At 42.7% G+C, this 23,542-nt stretch overlaps 1 protein-coding gene across 3 annotated transcripts in view; it reads left to right on the plus strand.

Moving 5' to 3' along the window:
- BORCS7 (BLOC-1 related complex subunit 7) overlaps positions 1-23,542 on the plus strand; it is a 44,885-nt gene that overhangs the window by 15,405 nt on the left and 5,938 nt on the right. The window contains exon 6 of one of the 3 annotated variants that reach the window (XR_008558788.1): positions 4,167-4,246. The exons of 1 other annotated variant lie outside the window; for it this stretch is intronic. The gene's annotated coding sequence lies outside the window, so the exon portion shown is untranslated. Of the gene's footprint in view, positions 1-4,166; positions 4,247-9,648; positions 9,667-23,542 lie in introns of those variants that run through there. One more of the 3 variants, XR_008558789.1, reaches the window with a different exon arrangement.

Genomic DNA, 23,542 nt, shown 5'->3' on the forward strand with positions numbered 1-23,542 from the left:
CCAGTCAGACTGCTCCAAAACCGCCCAAGCAAAGGAGGAGAAAACTAGCCCTTGCTGTAGCTCCTGCTGGGGAACACACAGTACACAAGGGTACACCAAGAGTGTCCACCTCAAGTACTGGGAGGCTGACCCGTTGAACCAATAGGACACCTAGTACACAAAACTACCCTACCAACTCAGGGAAGCAGAGAATATGAGAAGGCAAGGAAACAGATCACAAACCAAAGAAATGGAGGAAAACAAGCGATTGGACATAGAGTTCAAAACCACAGTTATAAGGTTTTTCAAGAATTTCATGGAAAAGGCCGATAAATTCCATGAGGACCAACTAGAAATTAAACATACACTGACTGAGATAAAAAATATTATATAGAGACCCAAAAGTAGACTAGAGGATTGCAAGAATCAACTCAAAGATTTGGAATACAAAGAGGCCAAGGACACTCCTCCAGAGAAGCATGAAGAGAAGAGAATTCAGAAAGTTGAAGATAGTGTAAGAAGCCTCTGGGACAACTTCAAGCGAACCAACATCAGAATTATGGGGGTACCAGAAGAAGAGAGAGAGCAAGATGCTGAAAACCTATTTGAAGAAATAATGAACGAAACTTCCCCCACCTGATGAAAGAAATAGACTTACAAGTCCAGGAAGCGCACAGAACCCCAAACAAAAGGAATCCAAAGAGGACTACACCAAGACACATCATAATTAAAATGCCAAGAGCAAAAGACAAAGAGAGAATCTTACAAGCAGCAAGAGAAAAACAGTTAGTTACCTACAAGGGAGCTCCCATACGATTATCAGCTAATTTCTCAACAGAAACCATGCAGGCCAGACGGGAGTGGCAAGAAATATTCAAAGTGATGAATAGCAGGAACCTACAACCAAGACTACTCTACCCAGCAAAGTTATCATTCAGAATTGAAGGGCAGATAAAGACCTTCACAGATAAGAAAAAGCTAAAGGAGTTCATCACCACCAAACCAGCATTATATGAAATGCTGAAAGGTATTCCTTAAAAAGAGGAAAAAGAAGAAGAAAGATAAAAATTATGAACAACAAATACATATCTATCAACAAGTGAATCTAAAAGTCAAGTGAATTAAAAATCTGAGGAACAGAATATACTGGTAAACTTATTAGAATCAGAGGCATAGAATGGGAGTGGATTGATAATTCTCAGGGGGAAAGGGGTGTCTGTGTGGGGAGTATGGGAAGAGACTGGACAAAAATCATACACCTATGGATAAGGACAGCGGGGGGGGGGGAGGTAAGGGCAGAGGGGGGGTGGGAACTGGGTGGTGGGGAGATATGTGGGGAAAAAGGAGAAACAATTGTAATCTGAACAATAAAGATTCATTTAAAAAAAAAAAGAAATGAGAGTTATGATGTTATTATGTAGGTCTCTTTCCTTACTGTTATGAATATAGCCCATTTTCTATTGAACACACAAATGTCACCAGTTTTTGCTGAACTGACTCTCATTTAGGTGATAAACTAAACTTGGCATGACTTAATATAGAGAAGGAGCTGGTCTGGCCCAGAACACACTAGCCCAAGAGAGAACTTGTTTTAACTTAACCATCAACCAGTGAGCCCAAAAGACCAGCAAGACCACTGAGTCTGCTCATATAATACACACTGACCTGTTATCTTTAATATTATTTTCATAGCAAATTACAGGATTCTGTGCTTCTCTCTTCTCTTTGAATTGCTGTCAAGTCATGCCCAAGTGACAATCTCAGTAAACTGCCTGAAGGAACTTGGTCTGTTTACAGGTGGGATAAGAAATGCCTTGGGCCGAGGCATCTGGCCCCAGGTTATTTTTTGCCTGGTAAACATCAGGGCAGAAACAAATAAACATGCCTGAAATTTTTTCCTGCACTCACGTTTGCTGAAAGCTTACTGATATTTTATTTATTTATTTTTTAAATATATTTTATTGATTTTTTACAGAGAGGAAGAGAGAGGGATAGAGAGCTAGAAACATCGATGAGAGAGAAACATCGATCAGCTGCCTCTTGCACACCCCCTACTGGGGATGTGCCCGCAACCAAGGTACATGCCCTTGACCGGAATCGAACCAGGGACCCTTGAGTCCGAAGGCCGACGCTCTATCCACTGAGCCAAACTGGTTTCGGCAGCTTACTGATATTTTAAACACTCTGTCCACCTCTCTTATCTTGGGAAAATAGTTGAGCTTGGGGAAGAGAGGAGGAAAGATTATTGTAGGATCCAGACCTCCATACTGTTGAAATTAGCTAAATAAAATCTTAAAATGACTGCTACCTCATGTGCCTGAGATTTAAGCACAATATTGAAAAAAGCATCTATACTAATAAAAGGGTAATATGCTAATTAGACCAAGAGACCTTCTGGACATCCTTCCAGACAAAGCCATGGTGGCGGGGCTGAGGCAGAGGCAGTTAGGGCGATCAGGCCAGCAGGGGGGCAGGGGGCAGTTGGGGGTGATCAGGCTGGCGGGGGGGGGGGCAGTTGGGGGCGAGCAGGCTGGCAGGCAGAGTGCTTAGGGGCGATCAGGCAGGCAGGGAGGTGAGCAGTTAGGAGCCAGTGGTCCCGGATTGTGAGAGGGATGTACGACTGCCGGTTTAGGCCTGATCCCACAGGGATCGTGCCTAAACCGGCAATTGGACATCCCCGAGGAGTCCCAGAGGGTGCAGGCTGGGCTGAGGGACACCCCCCCCACCCCTGTGCACGAATTTCATGCACCAGGCCACTAGTGTTTTTATAAAAGTACATGATAGCATTACAAAAAGTTGTATACTTTTTAAAGGAAAGGAGTTCATGAATACTAGTGACTTCTTCTGGTAGTTATACAACAATCTTGGGCTGCATTTGTTTCAGTTTGGCTCAAAATCTAGGTCACCTGAGTGTCCTTATTTGGGAGAGAGACACTCTTGCCCTCCCTGTCAGGTAGGGCACTGAAAAAGAAATCCTGGCACTTTACTAAAAAAATATTTATACTTTTCCTTCCGCCTTCTAAGTGCTTCCAGGCTGCGCTAATCATCAAATTAACAGAGAAAGATTAACAGGAGAATATCAGGGTTTTTTTTTTTTTTTTGTTTTTTATAAAAATATATTTTATTGAGTTTTTACAGAGAGGAAGAGAGAGGGATAGAGAGTTAGAAACATCGATGAGAGAGAAACATCGATCAGCTGCCTCCTGCACCCCCCCCACAACCAAGGTACATGCCCTTGACTGGAATCGAACCTGGGACCCTTGAGTCCGCAGGCCGATGCTCTATCCACTGAGCCAAACCGGTTTCGGCAATATCAGGTTTTTAATACCTGCGAATGGAGGATTCACATAGGCATATGAAGGGAACCAGTTTTGCCATCAAGAAGCTGCTTTTGGCCGAAGCCGGTTTGGCTCAGTGGATAGAGCGTCGGCCTGCGGACTGGAAGGTCCCGGGTTCGATTCCGGTCAAGGGCATGTACCTTGGTTGCGGGCACGTCCCCAGTGGGGGGTGTGCAGGAGGCAGCTGATGGATGTTTCTCTCTCATCCATGTTTCTAACTCTCTATCCCTCTCACTTCCTCTCTGTGAAAAATCAATAAAATATATATTAAAAAAAAAAAAAAAGAAGCTGCTTTTGGGATATTGATTTTTAAGGTGTTTAATAAGAAACAAGACTCAGAACCTTTGACCCTCTCCGCTTTCCTGCTGAAAGAAAAGATTCAGACAGAGAAACCTGCTTCAAGAGGGAAAATTTAGAATGCCACTTTAGCCTAATTTGAACTAAGTCTCGAAACAAGGCTTCAGGCAGGTACATGTGCCTGTTAGCTAGACACCCACTGTGTTCCATTGTTTTTGAGTTGTCTAGCAAGAATTTTCCTGTCATGTCTGCTCCTGGTAGGTTTCTCTGTCTGAATCTCAAAGTTTCCTTCTGAGTCTTGTTTCTTAATAAACAGCTTAAAAATCAATATCCCAAAAAGACAGCTTCAGGATGGCAAAACTTTGGTCCCTTCGTTCACACAGGGTCAGCTCAAGCACTTCTGTCCCCCCACCCCCTGCAATTGTTTTTATTTTATTTTATTTTATTTTTCCTGCAATTGTTTTTTAAATGGATTTTATCCCTTCATTCCTTTCTTTGCTATCTGGGATTAATGTAATCTTAACCTTGTTTGGACTAATTCTGCTGTTTCAGCACGATGGGGAGCTATATTTCAGTGACGTCTCTGCTAGCCTTGAATTGCCAGAAGAAAGCAGGACACACAGTTTTCTGGGGTAGGTGTCTTTTTGTTGGGTTATGTTTTGTTTTATGGCGGGTACATGTAAATATACAGAGCTCCGTTCTGCTAACCGCCAGAATGAGGCTTTGTGATGTGGGCACATGGATTAGGTCAGGAGGTTTAGGTTCCATTTCTCTTCTGCCTCTCAAAAGTGGTCTGACCTTGGAAAATTAACTTCCTTGAGTCGTTTTCTAAACTGTAAAATGTAGAGAATACTACCGTCTGCTTATAGGACTTTGATGAAAATTAAAGGGGATAAATAATGTGAAAAATACTTTGAAAACTGTAGTGTGGAAATGAGGGCAACTGTCCCCCGCTAAGGCTCCCCTTATGTTCTCATCATTGTGTTGTTTATTCCTTTACTGTCATTATGTGTGTGGTCTGTCTGACTATGAAATCAAAAGTTCTTACTTTAAAAATAATGTTAACATTTTCCTTATTACAAAATAATAAGTGAATATTGTTAAAATGTTGGAAAATACAAAAAGTAAAAGACAAAATTACTACTAATCATATAGCCAGCAATAACCTCTTTAACATGTTAACATATATCCTATTAGGTGTTTGTTTTTTTTCCTCTGTGTGTATAATAAAATTGGGAGCATGCTATGTATAGAACTTAGTATTCTAATTTTATTTAGCATATTTCCTAAACCTAAACATTTTTTAAAAATATATTTTATTGATTTTTTACAGAGAGGAAGGGAGAGGAATAGAGAGCTAGAAACATCGATGAGAGAGAAACATCGACCAGCTGCCTCCTGCACACCCCCCTACCGGGGATGTGCCTGCAACCAATGTACATGCCCTTGACCGGAATCGAACCTGGGACCCTTCAGTCCACAGACCGACGCTCTATCCACTGAGCCAAACCGGTTTCGGCCTAAACATTTTTTAAAGTTTTATTTATTAAACTGGGGTTGCGGGCTTGATCCCCAGTGTGGAGCATGCAGGAGGCAGCTGATCAATGATTTTTCTCTCATCATTGCTGTTTCTTCTGTCTCTCCCTTTCCCTTCCTATCTGAAATCAATAAAAATATATATATATATATATTTAAAAAAATAGTAAAGCTTGTTTAGATATTGCTCTAAGAAATGGTAAATTTGTAGTTGAGAAAGTTTAATCAAACATAAGAGACAAGAATCCCAGAGCCAAAACCCCCAAAAGTTCTTGTTTGGCCACAATCACCAGCGTGAATTAAGCCCACGGTGAGCATAGAGGACACCTGTAGAACTGAGGAGTGATTTGCTTCCTTTGCTTTATTAAAACCTTGAGCACTCTGCTATTGTTACTCTTCTCTTTTTCTAAGACAGTGATTTTTTTGGAAGGTAGAGAAATTTGACCTCTGACTTAATCCATCGGGTATTTCACAAACATGTCTTTGCTATTTTGAAATTCTTGGGAGTTCATTGATTATAAAACCTTGCTGATTGGAATCAGTGTTTATTTTGAAATGTTTTCATCATTCTAATTCTCCTGTAGCCTGGTTTCCTGAATACCAGAGTACAAAACTGTCAGGAGATTACAGTTACAAGTAAAGGGAGTCTTTCCTCTAGCCACAACATTCCTGGGAACTCTGGCTTCTACAGAAAAACATTTCCTTCCAGCGTAGCTGTTTTTGCTCTCCCTCCTGGTGTGCATGCGGGCTACGTAAAGGAGGGCCCTTGACCTCAGATACGGCTTGTAACCTTCTTCATATTTGAACTGGTTTACCCCAGCAATCTCCTTCCTGTTCTGCCTCATTTTTTTTTCAGCCTGCACATGTGCCAATGTCTTTAGAGCAGGTTCAAGTTTTTGAAATGGGAATAATGGACACTGAAGGAAGATTTAAAGAATGAAGCAGCTGGTGTATCCTAGAAAAATAACCTTGTGCTCTTGAGGGAAGACACTCGTACCTTTTTTAGGGCAAACCTTTATGGTAAACCCTCCAGCACAGCACAGCAGGTGGCGCGCAGGGACTTGCTCGTGCTTCCATCTTCCCATTAGTTGCTGCAGTAGAGAGGAATGCAAGCTGCTGCCTCTTTTCGAGAGTCCCTTTTCTTTTTCTTTTTTCTCCTTTCTTCTCTCTCCTCCTTAACCCTGACAAAGTGTATTTTGCTATTAAAAGGACTACATTATTAAAACACTGCAGAATCTGAAATGACACCAATAGGACTAATGTTATGTATGGTCTTGTTTCAGTTAATACTAGTGGTAGTTATCTGTCAACATAAACAACAGTAGTAATAATACAGAGGATCTAGCCTTTAAAAAAATGTTTTTATTGATTTTAGAGAGAGAGGAGAGGAGAGAGATAGAAGCGTCGATGAGAAACATAGATCAGCTTCCTCCTGCATGCCCCCTACTGGGGATTGAGCCCGCAACCTGGGCATGTGCCCTGGCCAGGAATCAAGCCTGTGACCTCTTGGTGCATGGGACAATGCTCAATCCACTGAGTCACAAGGTCTTTATTGAATAGTTAACATGTTCAAGGCACCATGTCACTTAGTCCTCTCAATAACCATTGTTATCCTCATTTTATTTATTTATTTTTTATTTATTTATTTATTTATTTATTTTATCCTCATTTTACACGTGAATAAACTCAGGCTCAGAGAGGTTAATTTTCTAATCCAGGGTCACACAGCTAGAAAGTGGTGAATTTGAACCCATGTCTGATTCTAGAGCTGACATTCTTGCCATCTGCTGTATTAACTCTCCATATTTACACTTTCATAGAATCACAGGATATTGGTGCTCAAAAGAACCACTTACGCCGAAACCGGTTTGGCTCAGTGGTTAGAGCGTCGGCCTGCGGACTGAAGGGTCCCGGGTTCGATTCCGGTCAGGGGCGTGTACATTGGTTGCGGGCACATCCCCAGTGGGGGGTGTGCAGGAGGCAGCTGGTCGATGTTTCTCTCTCATCGATGTTTCTGGCTCTCTATCCCTCTCCCTTCCTCTCTGTAAAAAAATCAATAAAATATATATTAAAAAAAAAAAAAAAAAAGAACCACTTACTAAGATGCCCCACCTTTTATTTCCTTGAGACCTTAGGGCTGGGAGCATGTATTTGGAAGTGATATTAATATCACTATCTCCTGTTGGTAGAAAGGACATGTGCTGGGGTTCTTGTCCCAGCATTAAGAAGGGGTTCAGCAATCTGGAGAAAGGCTGTGCGTTAGATTAAGTAGGAGTCCAATGATGAAAGATAATTTTGAGAGGCATTGGGGGTCAGAGGAGCTTCAGGTAAAGGAGCTAAAGACTTCTCCTTGACTCAGGACCCCATGCTTTTTATTAACACAGTTTGTCCTAAGGCAAGGTGGAGATAATACACTTTAAAGGGTAAGGTTTACAGAAGCATTGTCAGATTAGGGAATAGCCTACAGCTGTTCAGGTATTTGGCCAACAGGAAGCAATAACATGTAGATTAAGATGCCCTGAGCTGTCTGGCAGCAAGCAATCATCCTATTCAGGTTTGGGGGAAGTGCCTTTCCAGCCGTTCCAACAGGTAATTACATATGTGACTCAGCCCTTGTTGAGCTCCCAAGTTTCATCAACCTTTTGATAAAACTCTTGTAATTATGACATGCTGGAATTGGCTCCTGGCAGACATGGAATGTGAAGAAGAGTATGGAAAATCATTTTTCTGGGTGAGAAAGAGGAGCGGCTAACTCTTCCTACCAGGAAGTCCAATGCACTGATAGGAGGAAAGACAATGTGTGAGGCCTGGCAGCAGCAACCAGCATAGCCAGCCCTCTTCCTGGCTTTGAAATCCCCTGCTGGGTGCTAGTCTGCCGGTAAGGGAGCCCAGATCTAGGTAGACCTCTTCATTTTAGTGAGGTGGAAACTGAGGGCCACAGAAGCCAAGGCCACCAGTAAGTTATTTCAGTAAAGGGAGTGGGTCAAAAGACTGCCCTTCATGAATGTAAGGTCTGTGCCCATCTTGTCCACCCTTCTGTTTGCAGTGACCAACAATAAATAGTAAGAGTGTAAATACATGTTTAATGAATTCATTTTCTTTCTTTTTTAATATATATATATTTTTTAAATATATATTTTATTGATTTTTTACAGAGAGGAAGGGAGAGGGATAGAGTTAGAAACATTGATGACAGAGAAACATCGATCAGCTGCCTCCTGCACACTCCCTACTGGGGATGTGCCTGCAACCAAGGTACATGCCCTTGACCAGAATCGAACCTGGGACCCTTGAGTCCGCAGGCCGACGCTCTATCCACTGAGCCAAACCGGTTAGGGCTTTAATATATATTTTTATTGAGAGGAAGGGAGAGAGGGAGAGATAGAAACATCAATGGTGAGAGAGAATCAAAGATTGGCTGCCTCGTGCATGCTCCCCACTGGGGATGGAGCCTGCAACCTGGGCATGTGCTCTTGAGCGGATTCAAACCTGGGACCCTTCAGTCCAAAGGCTGACGCTCTATCCACTGAGCCAAACCGGCTAAGGCTAATGAATTCATTTTCTTTTCTTTTTTAATATATTTTTTATTGATTTCATAGAGGAAGGGAGAGAGATAGAGAGATAGAAACATCAATGATGAGAGAGAACCATTGATCGGCTGCCTCCTGCACGCCCCCCACTGGGGGGCGGGGGGGCGGAATTGAGCCCGCAACCCAGGCATGTGCCCCTGGCCAGAATCAAACCTGGGACCCTTTAGTATTGTGAACGAAAGAAGCCACCTGCTAACCTGACAAGCTCAGGGGAGGCCTGTGTGGCAGTCTTGAAAACTCAGAGACCTAAAATAACCATAAAAGATGGTCTGAAAATTAACTATTTAACTACAAACAGGTTATAGTGGGCAGTCATGTCCTAGGCCGATATTTTCCCTGACAAAGATCAACTTAGATCTTTCCTGAGCCCATTTGCCTTTTTACCTCTAAGATAACATATCTGTGAGATGTCTGGGTAACTTGTAACTTCCTTCTTTTGCTGGAGCCCCTGGGGCACAACCAAATGTGGTGGGCGCCAGGACAGATACTTCAAATTCCTTCATTATCATGTTAATTGTTCCTGTACCCACCTAAGTATGTGTCCATCATTTTACTTTTTATCCAATCCCAGGGGTTTCCCACCGTTTGACTTTATCCCACCTCCTTAATCCATCACCAATGAATTTCATGTAGCCGACCTATGTCCCTCCTTTGATGGCAATGTATAAATACAGATGTAACCCGCCATTCCTTGGAGCATTATCTCAATTCATTGAGGTTCTGCTTCCCGGCATATGTCGACAGTTTGGCTCAAATAAACTCACTAAAATTCTTTACAGGTTTCAATGGTTTTTTTTCGTTAACAGTATGCAAGCCAACGCTCTATCCACTGAGCCAAACTGGCCAGGGCTCATTTTCATTACTTAAGGTGGCTTGTACATGCTCTTGATTTTCGACCTTTGTGCCAGGTTTTTCACTGGCCCCACTGGCACTGGTATTGGAGGTGAAAGGAGGAAAAATAAAAGTTGCCCTTTTGTCTTTTGAAAACTCCACTGACTCTGCCCTGAGATTTTGCTGGCCCTTGTTGGCAGTCTCAGCATCTGCAAATCATCAATTGCTAATGATGGCCCTGGTATGTAGGACTTGCCTTCTTATCTTGCATGTGGTTCTGGTTCTGGTTCTGGTTCTGGAGATTAGAGAAGAAGCTTCAGCATTGCAGTATCTCAGGTCCTAAAGGCTAAAAGGCACATACAAAAGGGAACCCCACGAAACAAAGCAAAATAAACCCTCCTGGCCCAACAGGGACTCCCTTTAAGAAGCTTTGGAGGAAGTTCGCCTTGGAAGTGGTAAGAACTTGATTCAAATTCTTCAGAAAAGGACGGCCACCTTTATAGCTGAATGTCTGATACTACTCCCAGGACCCGAAGCAGTTGTAAAATTTTATCTCCCTTCTAGGTAAATCAAACTGAAATATTAGTGTGTGGGTCCATCACAATGCCTTTAACTTGTCCTTTCATTTTGGGTTGCCTTTTAACAGGATCACATCACAGAGCCATTCAAGCTTGCAGAAAAGTCTGACAATGCCAAGTCCGGTTGTTCCCCTGATGCTTCTAGAGCAGTGATGGGCAACCTGTTGAGCTTGGTGTGTCAAACTTTGCCAAAAAACTGAGCATAACTCGGGTAGTGTGTCACTTTGAGGAAAAAACATTATTTCGCAAATGTTTCATCCTCAGCAGCAGCAAATGTTTCATCCTCGGCATGCGGACGCCTCAGCGGCCGCGTGTCATCAGAAATGGCTACGCGTGTCAGTGCTGACACGCGTGTCATAGGTTCGCCATCACTGAGCTAGAGGCTGCTTGAGGCACAAAGAAAAGCTACTCTGAAGACGTTGGCAGGACGCTAAGGAATGAGTTACGTATGTCTTTTAACCTGCTCTTCCCATAGCTCAGACCATAAGAAAGAATAAAGGGCAAAAAGTCGCCAAATTCTAGATCATTGATAAAAACAAATGAAATCTTTTTAGAAGGTGTTAACGAAGGGTTCACAGCACATCACCTAAACACTAGTTAAGCAGTTTTTCTCCATCTTAAGTAATTCAAAGTTCTGGTGCCACTTAGTGGTCAGAAGTGGAATTGAAAAGCAGTGTTAAGGCTGGGCCAATGGGCAAGCCAGGCTCCAGAAATAACAATTGTCAGAGAGTCTCAGGAAAAACACATTCCTTCTGACCTGCAGAGCACCTTTCAGACTTTTCAGCTTGTTTGCTCATTAAACAAAGCTCCTACTGAAAGTGGGCTAATCGTGCCACAAGATTGCTAAATCAAATTGGTAGCCGTGCTCTTGGGTTAAATGGTCTTTTAAAGCAAACTCTTTTTAAAAATTGGCAGTTGAATGAAGAAAACAAGTGCATGATACATTTCTTTGAACTCAGTTCACCCTAATGTGTGACAACATACTGACTATAGTAAATCCTAACTAGATTAGGAAAAGAGTTCAATAATTTTTAAAAGAAGAGCTAGGAGATTGGTGGGTTTTCTTTTCCATTATAAAGTACCTTAGGAAAGTATTAGATTTAGTTCTAGTTTCCATAGTTAAAGAAGATTGAGGAATATTTCAAGGCTGATTACATTATTAGAAAATAGGAAAGCTTCAAGAATGATTATTAAATAAATTGAAGGCCAGTTGTATTTGAAGACTTTGTCAGAGGACACAGAAAGATGACAAGCCAGGGATCGTAGAAGCCATGACCCCTGCCCTCAGGAGCTCATAGTTCATTTTTAATAACAACTTGAAGCGAAGAAGAGTTTTTTTTTTTTTTCGAAGAAGAGTTTTAATAAGAAAATTTCAACCAGTTGCTCTGAGCTCAGTGCATAGACACCAGGGTGAGCGGGCATGGCCCAAGAGGTTTTTATTGGGGATATGAGAACTTTTAGACTTTGTAAAACTTTGGAACGGATTCTACAGGGACAGCTGTTAAAAATGGAGAAATTCTCAGATTACTAAGTGTGTTTGGCTATAGACCCTGACTTACTACTACTGACCAAGGGAAGTCCTGGGTGATATTTTAAGCCCTATTTGTCTCTGTATTCTAAGTAGTTCTTTCTTGGTTTTAAAGTTCAATATTTACCCAGGCACCATGTGCTTTGGTGACAGTGTTTGTTAGAATGGTACAGCTAGGATCAAGCATACTTCAGTATCCCTGAGCACAAGGAGGTCCTGCTAGAGCGGAAATGAAAAGAAAGAGTGTCCTGGTTATTTGGCTTATTAGACTCTTCCACATCGAGGGGAAGGAGGTATTAGCCTTTTACTTGTCATTCTGAACTCTCAGTTACCCCCAAAAGTCATTGAGTGATAAGATTGGGCTGGGATATAGAGATTCACGTTGTCCTTTTCCCAAGAATAACATGTTTTATACATTATGTTCCAACAAAATATTTATTTTAAGAATTGTATTTGACTTACAATCTAGAAAAGACATGTATTAGACAATATAAAATTAAAATATGCGTTTTGCTCAGAAAACTGGCATAAATAGTTAAATATTTAAAATAGGTGAAAGAGACAACTAGGAATGTTCAACCCTTATAAAAGAGGATACCTCTCCTTCAAGAATGAGAGACAGCCGGGCCGGCGTGGCTCAGTGGTTGAGTGTCGACCTATGAACCAGGAGGTCACGGTTTGATTCCCGGTCAGGAAGTCAACACCTGGGTTGCAGGCTCAGTCCCCAGTGTGGGGTGTGCAGGAGGCAGCCAATTGATGATTCTCTCTCATCATTGATGTTTCTATCTCTCTCTCTCCCTCTCTTAAATCAATAAAAAATATATATTTAAAAAAAGAATGAGCGGCAGTATGGAATGCTGATTAAGAGCAAAAACTTGAAGCCTTTAAAGTTTCTTTTTCCTTTCAACTCTGCCACTTAGCATTTTGGCCTTGAGAAAATTATTTCACATCCTATGCCTTCATTTCCTCATTTGTATGAAGTACTTTGAAAGAGTGCATGGCACATGGTTTATGTTATTGCTAGTTTAGCTCTAGATGTTGCTATCAGCATGTGATTGATGCTTCTTGCTGCCAAATCATGGTTTAGGAAGCTGCATGTAGCTCTTTCGACAACAGGCAACTTTCCCCCCAACATTTTATTTGGACAGTTTTAAAATATACAGAAAAGCTTAAAGAATTGTAATGAGCCCACTTGGAGTGGCTCAATTGGTTAGAGCATCGTCCTGTGCATTGAAAGGTTGCTGGTTCGATTCTGGTGGTCAGGGCACATACCTAGGTTTTGGGTTCGATCCCCTGTCGGAGCGTGTACTGAAGCCGATTGATTTTTTTTTCTCTCTTTCTCCTTCCTCTATCTAAGCATGTCCTCTGGTGAGAATTAAAAACAAAAAGGAATTGTAAGGGCTACCTATTTACCCACCACCTAGATTACACACTCCTTAATCTTTTGCAATCTGTTTATACATTTTAACATATTTACTAACATTAGAGATACAGAAACGGGGGTCTAATTCTTTCCTAGGCATATGCTCTTTCCAAAGATATTGGATTTAAAGGGCTTAAGGAGCAGATTTTCTCTTAATTGATTATTGTATCAAAATAGTATTTTCAATGCTTCATTATCACAGAGGGAGGGTTTATTTAAAAATCATGGAAACCTGCAGAGACTTTTCATCTTATCTTCATGAATAGGCCCAGCAGTAGCCTGAACAGGACCCCCATTCCCACCTCCAGCCATGCATAGCTGAAAAGGGCATGGCTCTTTGCCAAGTCAGTAGCAGAACCTGCTCCTCAGGTTGATTCTTGGCCTTTTCTTGAATGGCTCTGAGGAAGCAGCCAAAATAGTCAGTAATTCTGCTTTATTAGGCTGGGAGGTTGACTAAATTTATCTGACAAGGACTGTGAACTTATCAGTCCATTATTTCATTTTCTTGCTGAATATTAATTAAATACCTACTTGAATGTATCAGGCACTGTCCTAGGCAAGGATCACCAACAATGGAATATTATGAACCCTGTGGAGCAATGGGACAAAAATAGTTAAGCATATTTTCTAAACTTTGTTGGCATCTGTCCTAACTTCTGTGATTTGCCAAGTTTCTTCAATCACACACCACAATTTGGGTGAAAACAAGGGTTCTTTTGTAGACCCTGCCCAAGAGTTTGTAGAGGGAAATCACACTAGATTATAAAAACCTAGTCTTTTGCAAATAGGAAGCTGGAATTAAAAATCCTAATAGTCACCTATGACTTGAGCTTTCCTGCGTCATTCCAGTCTCTTTTCAACTGCCGATCCTGCGATTCCTGTAAGCACACCTCCCACTGAGGTTAATGGGAGTGTTATATGAACTTAAGTTTTGTACTTAATCTTCTCCCGCTGAGTGAGCCTTGCTTGTCTTGGACTGACTACCATCCCAATCCCCTTCCCCAACGTGACCACACCTCTCCTTTCATGTAGCAGAGCCACTGGGCAGTGGTAGGCTCCAGGTGAGAGGAAAATAAATTTGGAACAAAAAGTGTCCTGCCCTTCCTTATGCTTCTCCTTTGCCTCATCTACATTGTCCAGAAGCCAGAGAGAATAAAATCAACAACGCCTGGGCGCACGGTAAGCCAGACTTGGGTCTACTAACTTTTAAAACGAGGCCTAACGCCATTAACCTTCTTCTCATTCTTGGAATGAAAAGGGAGGCAGGAGACAAAAAGCAGGTCTTCTTTCTAGACCGGGCTCTGCTGCTGAGCTGGTTACCCGCCCATAAGAAACTCATTCACCTGCTTGAGGGTTCACATTCCCTATCTGTAAAATGAGGGTGTCCCCTTCCAGGCTTAGAAACAGATTTATGTGGTCTCGGTTCTGGAGAGGTCGCAGAGCTTTAAAAATTGTTTGGACTAGTTGCCCACATGTATAAATCAGAAGGTTTCTCATGAAATACGAATTGCTGGCTTCTCTTGAAAAACTGGAAATGCTGGCATCACTGACCCTGCATTTCTGCCACAGCTGTCATGGCCAGAGTGAGTAATGGCTTCCCCTTCAAGCGGGACATGTCCCTGTAGACAGTTTGTCACCATCCCCACCCAGTCGACTTTTCTGACCTTTTGAGTTTGTGGCCCTGTTTTAGGACTAGAATTAGCACAGTTTAATAACATTTACAAGTGAATTTTTTTATAGTTCAAATGATGGCAGGTCAATGGCTTACTCTATGATTCTGACATATATTTAATTCATTACAAGCAGAAGCCAAGAGGGGCACGTGGAGCTTTGCAGGGAATGCTCGCAGGAGGGAACCAAAGATGCTGGGGCTGCTTATGGTAATTTGACATTAACTCAGAGCCTAATTGTGTCAGGTGAGGTGGGGGCCTGGACAGTTTATCTTCTGTCCCCAGAGTTAACAAGCTTCCATCACATAACTTCCTTTGTGAATATTAAACGAGTATCCTCTGGAAAGCAAATCCTCAAAAGGTCAAGTTGCTAAAGAGGAAAGGTTTGCACAGCAAGGGTAGGAGGCCTTGTGTGGCTTCTCAGCTCAGTAGTAAATCTTTTATTAACTGTCCTTATTTTCTTTTACTTATTATCTTATTATTCCTTTCAATTGGATATAACTAGGCAAATGTTGTGAAGGAGGTATTTTTTAAAAATATATTTTTATTGATTTCAGAGAGGAAGGGGGAGAGAGAGAGATAGAGAGATAGAAACATCAATGATGAGAGAGAATCATTGATCGACTGCCTCCTGCTCACCCCCTAATGGGGATTGAGCCTGCGTGCCCTTGACTAGAATCGAACCTGGGACCCTTCAGTCCCCAGGCCAATGCTCTATCCACTGAGCCAAACCAGCTAGGGCTGAAGGAGGTATTTTTATTTTTGCTTTTAAATAATGTAACAGAAGTCCATGAAGTGGATGCAGTCCTTTAAAAATGGTAATTTCTCATGGTAATGAGGAAGATTCATTGTGATATGAACCAAACCAAATGTCCCAAGTTGTTTCTTTACTGAAAATAATTTCCTCACATCTCCCTCACAATGCTGTTTTTTTCTAACTTTACAGAAGAGAAAACCAAGGCTGAGGCTATTTAAGTGACTTGCATGATGGGGGGACAGTCTGAGTGTTAGAATCAAGACTAGAACTAGGTCTTCTGACTCCTTGCTATTGTACTATAGGGTTTGTCCTCGCTCTTCTTTTTTTTGTTTTGTTTTCTGTTAATCCTCACCTGAGGGTATTTTTCCATTGATATTTTTAGAGAGTGTGGAAAAGAGGGAAAGACAGAAACATCAATGTGAGAAAAACACATTGATTGGTTACTTCCTGCACATGCCCCAACCAGGGCCTGGGCTGGGGAGGAGCCTGCAACCAAGGGAATTGAAACTGGGATGCTCTATCTACTGAGCCAAACCGGTGAGGGCTGTCCTTGCTCTTCTTCAGGGAATTCCTAAATTTAAAAAAATATAGAAATAAAAAGGGAAATAGTATAACAGAAAGGATAGTGGTTATATCTAAGGTGGAGGAGAGGGGTGTGATCTGAAAGGGATAAATAGGGGTTTGGTCAACTAGGGGGTGATTCCTTTATCATTGTAAATTATTATAAAGCGAACTTAATCTTTGCCTGGGACTGTCCCAGTTTAAGCCATAAACTAGGTTAATTATTAATAGTACACTTTTTTCACTCTCAAAAGGGCTCTGTTTTAGGTGATAAATTATATGGTGAGTTTTTTTATTATATACACCAGAGGCCTGGTGCACGGATTCGTGCACTGGTGGAGTCCCTCGTCCTGGCCTGTGGGGATTGGGCCAAAACCAGCTCTCTGACATCCCCTGAGGGATCCTGGATTGTGAGAGCACCCTGGAATCGGGCTCCCACCTCTCTGGTTCTGGTGTGTCACCCGAGAACCGAAGCTGCCAAATCACCGCAGCTCAGCAGCTCCTGCGTTGAATGTCTGCCCCCTGGTGGTCATTGTGCTTCATAGTTATTGGCCAGTCGGCCGGTAGGCTGGTCAGCCCATTGTTTAGGCTTTTATATACTAGTATATATGTTTTATGTACTTTTATGTATGTTTATTATATCTCAAAAATTTTTTTAATTAAAAAAAATATCAGGAAGTCTGACCTATGGTTAGGATTCTGAGAAACCTATGTTCAATCTAAGATTCATGATTGCTGTACAGACCACAGTGTTAGTAGCTATGATTCAGGTGTGGACTTCCTGAACATAGGGTATGGTGTCCCCTCTTGGTTTTCTTTGGCAGGAGAGTTAACTCTGTTTCTTTGTCCTACATGTGTCTTGAGAAGTGGTGTATCCTTTCGTTCTAATTGTGAAGGTCAGTCTAAGATAATATATGAGAAAGTGCTTTGTAAACCATGGCAGGAGTTTCCTAAATCCCTAAATGGCAGGACTCCAGCATCACTGCACTGGTGTCTGTCAGTAAATCTTCCTGTACTTGAGCTCTTCTACTTAGAAATTTTATAGTTCCTTAGTGCCTACACAATGAGATTTAAACTCCTAAATTTGGCATTCAAACCTCCACACACCAACACCAACCAACTTTCCAACATTATTCTTGCTATTCTTCTTCAGGGAATATATAGGACCAAGTTCAGCCACACGGTGTTCCAAAAATGCTGCTCACTTTCCATCCTCACCCTTCTTTTCATCAGAATGCCTTTTCCCCTTTCTTCTCTCTCAATCCCTTTGTCATGGATTGAATATTTATGTCCCCCTTTCCATTCATATGTTTAAGCCCTAACCCCTGTGTGACTGTAGTTGGGGATAGGGCCTCTAAGAAAGTAATTAAGGTCAAATGAGGTCATAAGGGTGGAGCCCTGATTCAATAGGATTAGTGTTCTTATAAGAAGAGACACCAGAGAGCTTTTATACTCTCCACACTCACATTCAGAGGAAAGGCCATGTCTGTGAGCCAGGAAGAGAGCTCTCACTAGAAACAGATCCTGCAGGACCTTGATCTGGGACTTCTGGCCTCCAGAACTGTGAGAAGATAAATTTCTGTTGTTTAAGCCACCTAGCCTATGATACTTTGTTGTGGCAGCTCAAGCAGACTAAGATACCCTTCTTGGAATAGCTCTTACATCTGCATATTTGTCAAGGATCAATTCAAAAACCATAAAACTTTCAATTCCTCCACTTTATTTGTACTTCTTCTTCTTCTTTTTTTTTAAATTAACAATTAACATTTTAATTCTTGGGGATATTTGAGAAATAGGAACAGCAAACAATTAAGCAATAGATTGTGGCCCCAATTGTGAAGCTGGATAAACTGGCTTCAAGTCCTTGTCCTCAGGGAGGTAAATCTGTGTCCCCTGAGTGACTCAGAAGCACATGATTGAACTGGCCCTTCCATGTTTCTTGCCAGCCATGCCTCTGGCTGGTTTGGTTCTCTCTGCTCCCTTGTCACATGTTTATCACTGCCTGGAGCTTCCTGCATTGTGAAAAAGAAAAATTAACAAGCTCTGGCTGGTGTGGCTCAGTTGATTGGAACATGGGCCTGTACACCCAAAGATTTCACCTTCGATCCCTGGTTGTACTTCTTTTTAAGACATCTGATCTTTTATCCTGTATTATGGAATTATTTAGTATGTTTCCTAATCTCCTTACAGGTACATTTTGGGGGTAACCTCTGATTCAAAGCTATAGCTCTATAATGCCTTAGTACAGTGCTTGAAACTTATTAGATATACTATATATATAATGAATTCGTTGATATATAGTATATATCATACTAGAGGCCCGGTGCATGAAATTCGTGCATGGGGGGGTGTGTTCCTCAGCCCAGCCTGCACCCTCTCCAATCTGGGACCCCTTGAGGGATCAGGCCTAAACGGGCAGTCCGACATACCTCTCACAATCCAGGACTGCTGGCTCCCAACCGCACTCCTGCCTGCCTGTCTGATTGCCCCTAACCACTTCTGCCTGCCAGCCTAATCACCCCCTAACCGCTTCTGCCTGCCAGCCTGATCACCCCCTAACTGCTCCCCTGCCAGCCTGATCGATGCCTAACTGTCCTCCCCTGCAGGCCCAATTGCCCCTAACTGCCCTCCCCTGCCAGCCTGGTCACCCCTAACTGCCCTCCCTTGCCAGCCTGGTCACCCCTAACTGCCCTCCCTTGCCAGCCTAGTCACCCCTAACTGCCCTCCCCTGCTGGCCTGGTCCCCCCCAACTGCCCTCCCTGCAGGCCTGATCCCCCCCCAACTACCCTCCCATCCCAGCCTGGTCCCCACCAAGTGCCCTCCCTTGCCAGCCTAGTCACCCCTAACTGCCATCCCCTGCTGGCCTGGTCCCTCCCGCAACTCCCCTCCCTGTAGGCCTGATCCCCCCCAACTGCCCTCCCCTGCAGGCCTGATCCCCCCCCAACTACCCTCCCCTCCCAGCCTGGTCCCCCCCAACTGCCCTCCCCTGCAGGCCTGGTCCTCCCAACTGTCCTCCCCTGAAGGCCTGGTCACCCCCAATTGCCCTCCTCTGCCAGCTCGGTTACCCCTAACTGCCCTCCCCTGGAGGCCTGATCGCCCCCAACTTCCCTCCCTTGCAGGCCTGGTCCCTCCCAATTGCCCTCCCCTGCTGGCTAGATTGCCCACAACTGCCCTCTCCTGCTGGCCATCTTGTGGCGGCCATCTTTGACCACATGGGGCAGCCATCTTGTGTGTTGGAGTGACAGTCAATTTGCATATTACCTCTTTATTTTATAGGATAATACATATTAATTGAATGATTGAATGAATGAATAAAGGAGAAAAATAGGGTGAGAAATAAGATACAAACTTTATTTAAAATTTAAAGAGGAAGCAGAGAATTGAGTGTATTAATAAATGGGGAGAAATAAGTTAAATCTTCAGTTTAGTGATTAAAAGAAAACAAACAAATAGGTATCTTAGAGGAACTAAAAATAGAACTTTTTCCACTGAGGTCTGACATACTGTTTATCTATACATGGGTAGTTTGACTTCTTATTGGAGTAGAATTTTTGCGTCAGCTTCAGAGGATGTAGAAAAAAGACCAGGGAAATGAAGTCAGCTTTCCAATGGTGTTGGGAAACTGGCATTTTATGACTGGAGTCCTAATCATAACTTAAAGCTCTGGGATGGAACTACAACTAAAAGACTTTTAGGTCTGGATGCCATGCCTTCCCAGATCCCTACTGTGGACATGGGAGCTTATCCATGCAGATGAAGAAATTAAACAGCCTCTCTTCCCTTTGGTATCCAGTGAAGGATTCTGGCAAGAGAGAGTCAGGGAAGAGAGAACTAGAGAGAAGGTTAGGGAAGGTGTTTGCTAGGAGGTTCTAGCTTTACCTACATGACTTGCTTAGGGTCAAAGTCAGAACCTACCTATGATTAGATATCTGCAGCAATCATTTAGCAATCTTGGACCTCCTATAGGTCTTTTGGAGGTGAAATATGCTCAGAATTCAGGGAGAGTGGGACGAGGTGGCAGAGCCCGAAGTGGCAGTGGGCAACCTGCCATGCAAGTCTGATGGGAGTTGTATGGGAGGGCTCAGAATGGCCATTCATATCTGTTCTTTCCCCGTGGTCCCATTTCTAGTTACCATCCTCCTGCCAGACTCTCCCTTATCTTCAACCTCTTCCTCACTCTCCGTATGTGGTTTTTTAAATGTTTTTTTATTGATTTTTAGAGAGAGAGAAGAAGAGAGAGAGAGAAACATTGATGAGAGAGAGAGACATCAATTGACTGCCTCCTGCATGCCCCATACTGGGGATTGAGCCTGCAACCCAGGCATATGCCCTGACAGGGAACTGGACTGGTGACCTCTTGGTACATGGGACAACGCTCAACCAACTGAGCCACGCCAGCCAGGGCCTGATATGTGTTTTTAAATTTAGGTTATTGAATGGGGAATATTTACCTGGTGGGTGTGAGGGAGCCATCCTGCCAATAGCAGGTTGCCCATTGCCACTTCTGGCTCCGCCACCTCTTCCCACTCTCAACATTAAAGACTATGTAAGTTAAATCTTTCCCTAAAATCACATCTTGGGTTGAGTGCTTTAATCATAATGATAAGGATAATCGAGCTCAGGACCTTTCCGACACCTTTGTCCAGGGCTGAGCTGGAGACTGGAACTGGGATGGAACTGAAGTGGAAAGCACATCCTAAAAGATTCTAGAAAATCCCGAAGTTGCAGGGCATTGCATCAGGAAGATAGGTGTCCTAGAGCAGGGCAAGCAGTGCACTTGTTGCAGCAGGATTTTTTTTCTCTGAGTATCCCAGAAGGTCAAGGTGAGGAAGGAAGCGGGGAACAGTGCACTGGGCAGGGTACAGGGGGCATGTTGGGGGCTGCCCAGTGGGAGGTTCAGGATGAGCAGGCTTCCTGGGAGAAGGGCAGTGGGGCATGAGGTGCTGCCAGGTCTCCTGGGAGAGTGGGAAGAGGTGGCAGAGCCAGAGTGGCAATGGGCAACCTGCCATTGGCAGAAGCTCCCTCACACCCACCTGAGACTCCAGACTCCAGATTCTTGAGGAGCTTGAGCCGTTCTCAGGAGAGGGAGCTTTTCTTGTAATTCTGTCAAAATCCACGTTTTCCCCCTCTTCCTTCCCCAATGACTATTTCTAGAAAATATCTAGAAAAGGAGGGAAATAGGAAAGCCCAAAACAAGCCTGAAAAGTCCTCAAGAGACGGTAAATGGCATTGTGGATTATTTTATTTTTGTCACTGTTGCTTCGGTGGAACAGATTGGAGTCCGGGGAATGTTTGGGTAACTCCAGCATTTGCCCAATTCCCATTTTCCTCAGAAGACCTTGTGCTTTGATGCAATTACAATGTCACCGTTGAAGCAATAACTTTTACTATTTTTCCACAACTAGGTGATTTTCTGGGGGTGGGTGGGTGCTTCTTTATAAAATCAGAGCTTTATGATGAAAAACAAAATTCAGATAGAGCCATTTGGTGTTTTACTTGCAATCTTTAACATCCAACTAAAAGACTTTTATGTCTGGATGCCATGCCTTCCTAGATCCCTACTGTGGACATGGGAGCTTATCCATGCAGACGAGGAAATTAAACAGCCTCTCTTCCCTTTGGTATCCAGTGAAGGATTCTGGCAAGAGAGAGTCAGGGAAGAGAGAACTAGAGAGAAGGTTAGGGAAGGTGTTTGCTAGGAGGTTCTGGCTTTACCTACATGACTTGCTTAGGGTCAAAGTCAGAACCTACCTATGATTAGATATCTGCAGGAATCATTTAGCAATCTTGGACCTCCGATAGGTCTTTTGGAGGTGAAATATGCTCAGAATTCAGGGTTTTTTTTTATTTTTATTTTTTTTTATTTTTTTTTTAATATTTTTATTGAGGTATTATATGTGTACATATCTTACTATTACCCCCCCCCCACCCCCACACCCACACATGCCCTCCCCCCCCCAGAGTTTTGCGTCCATTGTTTATGCTTATATGCATGCATACAAGTCCTTCGTTTGATTTCATAACTCCCCCACCTTTCCCAAACTTTCCCCCTGTACTTTGAAAGTCTGTTTGATGCTTTACTGTCTCTGTATCTATCTTTTTGTTCACCACTTTATAATGTTCTTTACTATCCCTAAATGAGTGAGATCATGTGGTATTTTTCTTTCATTGACTGGCTTATTTCACTTAGCATAATGTTCTCCAATTCCATCCAGGTTGCTGCAAATGATGAGAATTCCTTCTTTTTTATGGCAGCATAGTATTCCATTGTGTAGATGTACCACAGTTTTCCGATCCACTCATCTGCTGACGGGCACCTAGGCTGTTTCCAAATCTTAGCTATTGTAAATTGTGCTGCTATGAACATAGGGGTGCATATATCCTTTCTGATTGGTTTTTCTAGTTTCTTCGGATATATTCCCAGGAGTGGGATTACTGGGTCAAATGGGAGTTCCATTTTCAGTTTTTTGAGGAAACTCCATACTGTTCTCCACAGTGGCTGCACCAGTCTGCATTCCCACCAGCAGTGCACGAGGGTTCCTTTTTCTCCGCATCCTCGCCAACACTTGTTGTTTGTTGATTTGTTGATGATAGCCATTCTGACAGGTGTGAGATGGTACCTCATTGTTGTTTTGATTTGCATCTCTCGGATAATAAGTGACTTTGAACATGTTTTCATGTGTCTCTTGGCCTTCCTTCTGTCTTCTTTTGAAAATATTCTGTTTAGGTCTGTTGCCCATTTTTTTATTGGATCATTTATCTTCCTCTTATTGAGTTGCATAAGCTGCCTGTAGATGTTGGAGATTAAACCTTTATCAGTGATAGCATTTGCAAATATGTTTTCCCATGCAGTGGGCTTTCTTGTTGTTTTGTTGATGGTTTCTTTTGCTGTAAAAAAGCTTTTTATTTTGATGTAGTCCCATTTGTTAATTTTCTCTTTAGCTTCCATTGCCCTAGGGGCAGTGTCAGTGAAGAAGTTCTTGTGGCATATGTCTGAGATTTTGTTGCCTGTGGATTCCTCTAGTATTTTTATGGTTTCCCGTCTTATGTTTAAGTCCTGTATCCATTTTGAGTTTATTTTTGTGTATGGTGTAAGTTGGTGATCTAGTTTCATTTTTTTGCATGTATCTGTCCAGTTTTCCCAACACCATTTATTGAAGAGACTGTCTTGACTCCATTGTATGTTCATGCCTCCTTTGTCAAATATTAATTGAGCATAGTGGTTTGGGTCGATATCTGGGTTCTCTATTCTGTTCCATTGATCAATATGTCTGTTCTTGTGCCAGTACCAGGCTGTTTTGAGAACAGTGGCTTTGTAATACAGCTTGAAATCTGGTATTGAGATCCCACCTACTTTATTCTTCTTTCTGAGGATTGCTGAGGCTAGTCGGGGTCTTTTTTTATTCCAGATGAATTTTTGGAGAGTTCTTTCTAGGTCTGTGAAATATGCTGTT

This window comes from Eptesicus fuscus, chromosome 17, assembly GCF_027574615.1.
Source record: "Eptesicus fuscus isolate TK198812 chromosome 17, DD_ASM_mEF_20220401, whole genome shotgun sequence".
Taxonomy (NCBI): domain Eukaryota; kingdom Metazoa; phylum Chordata; class Mammalia; order Chiroptera; family Vespertilionidae; genus Eptesicus; species Eptesicus fuscus.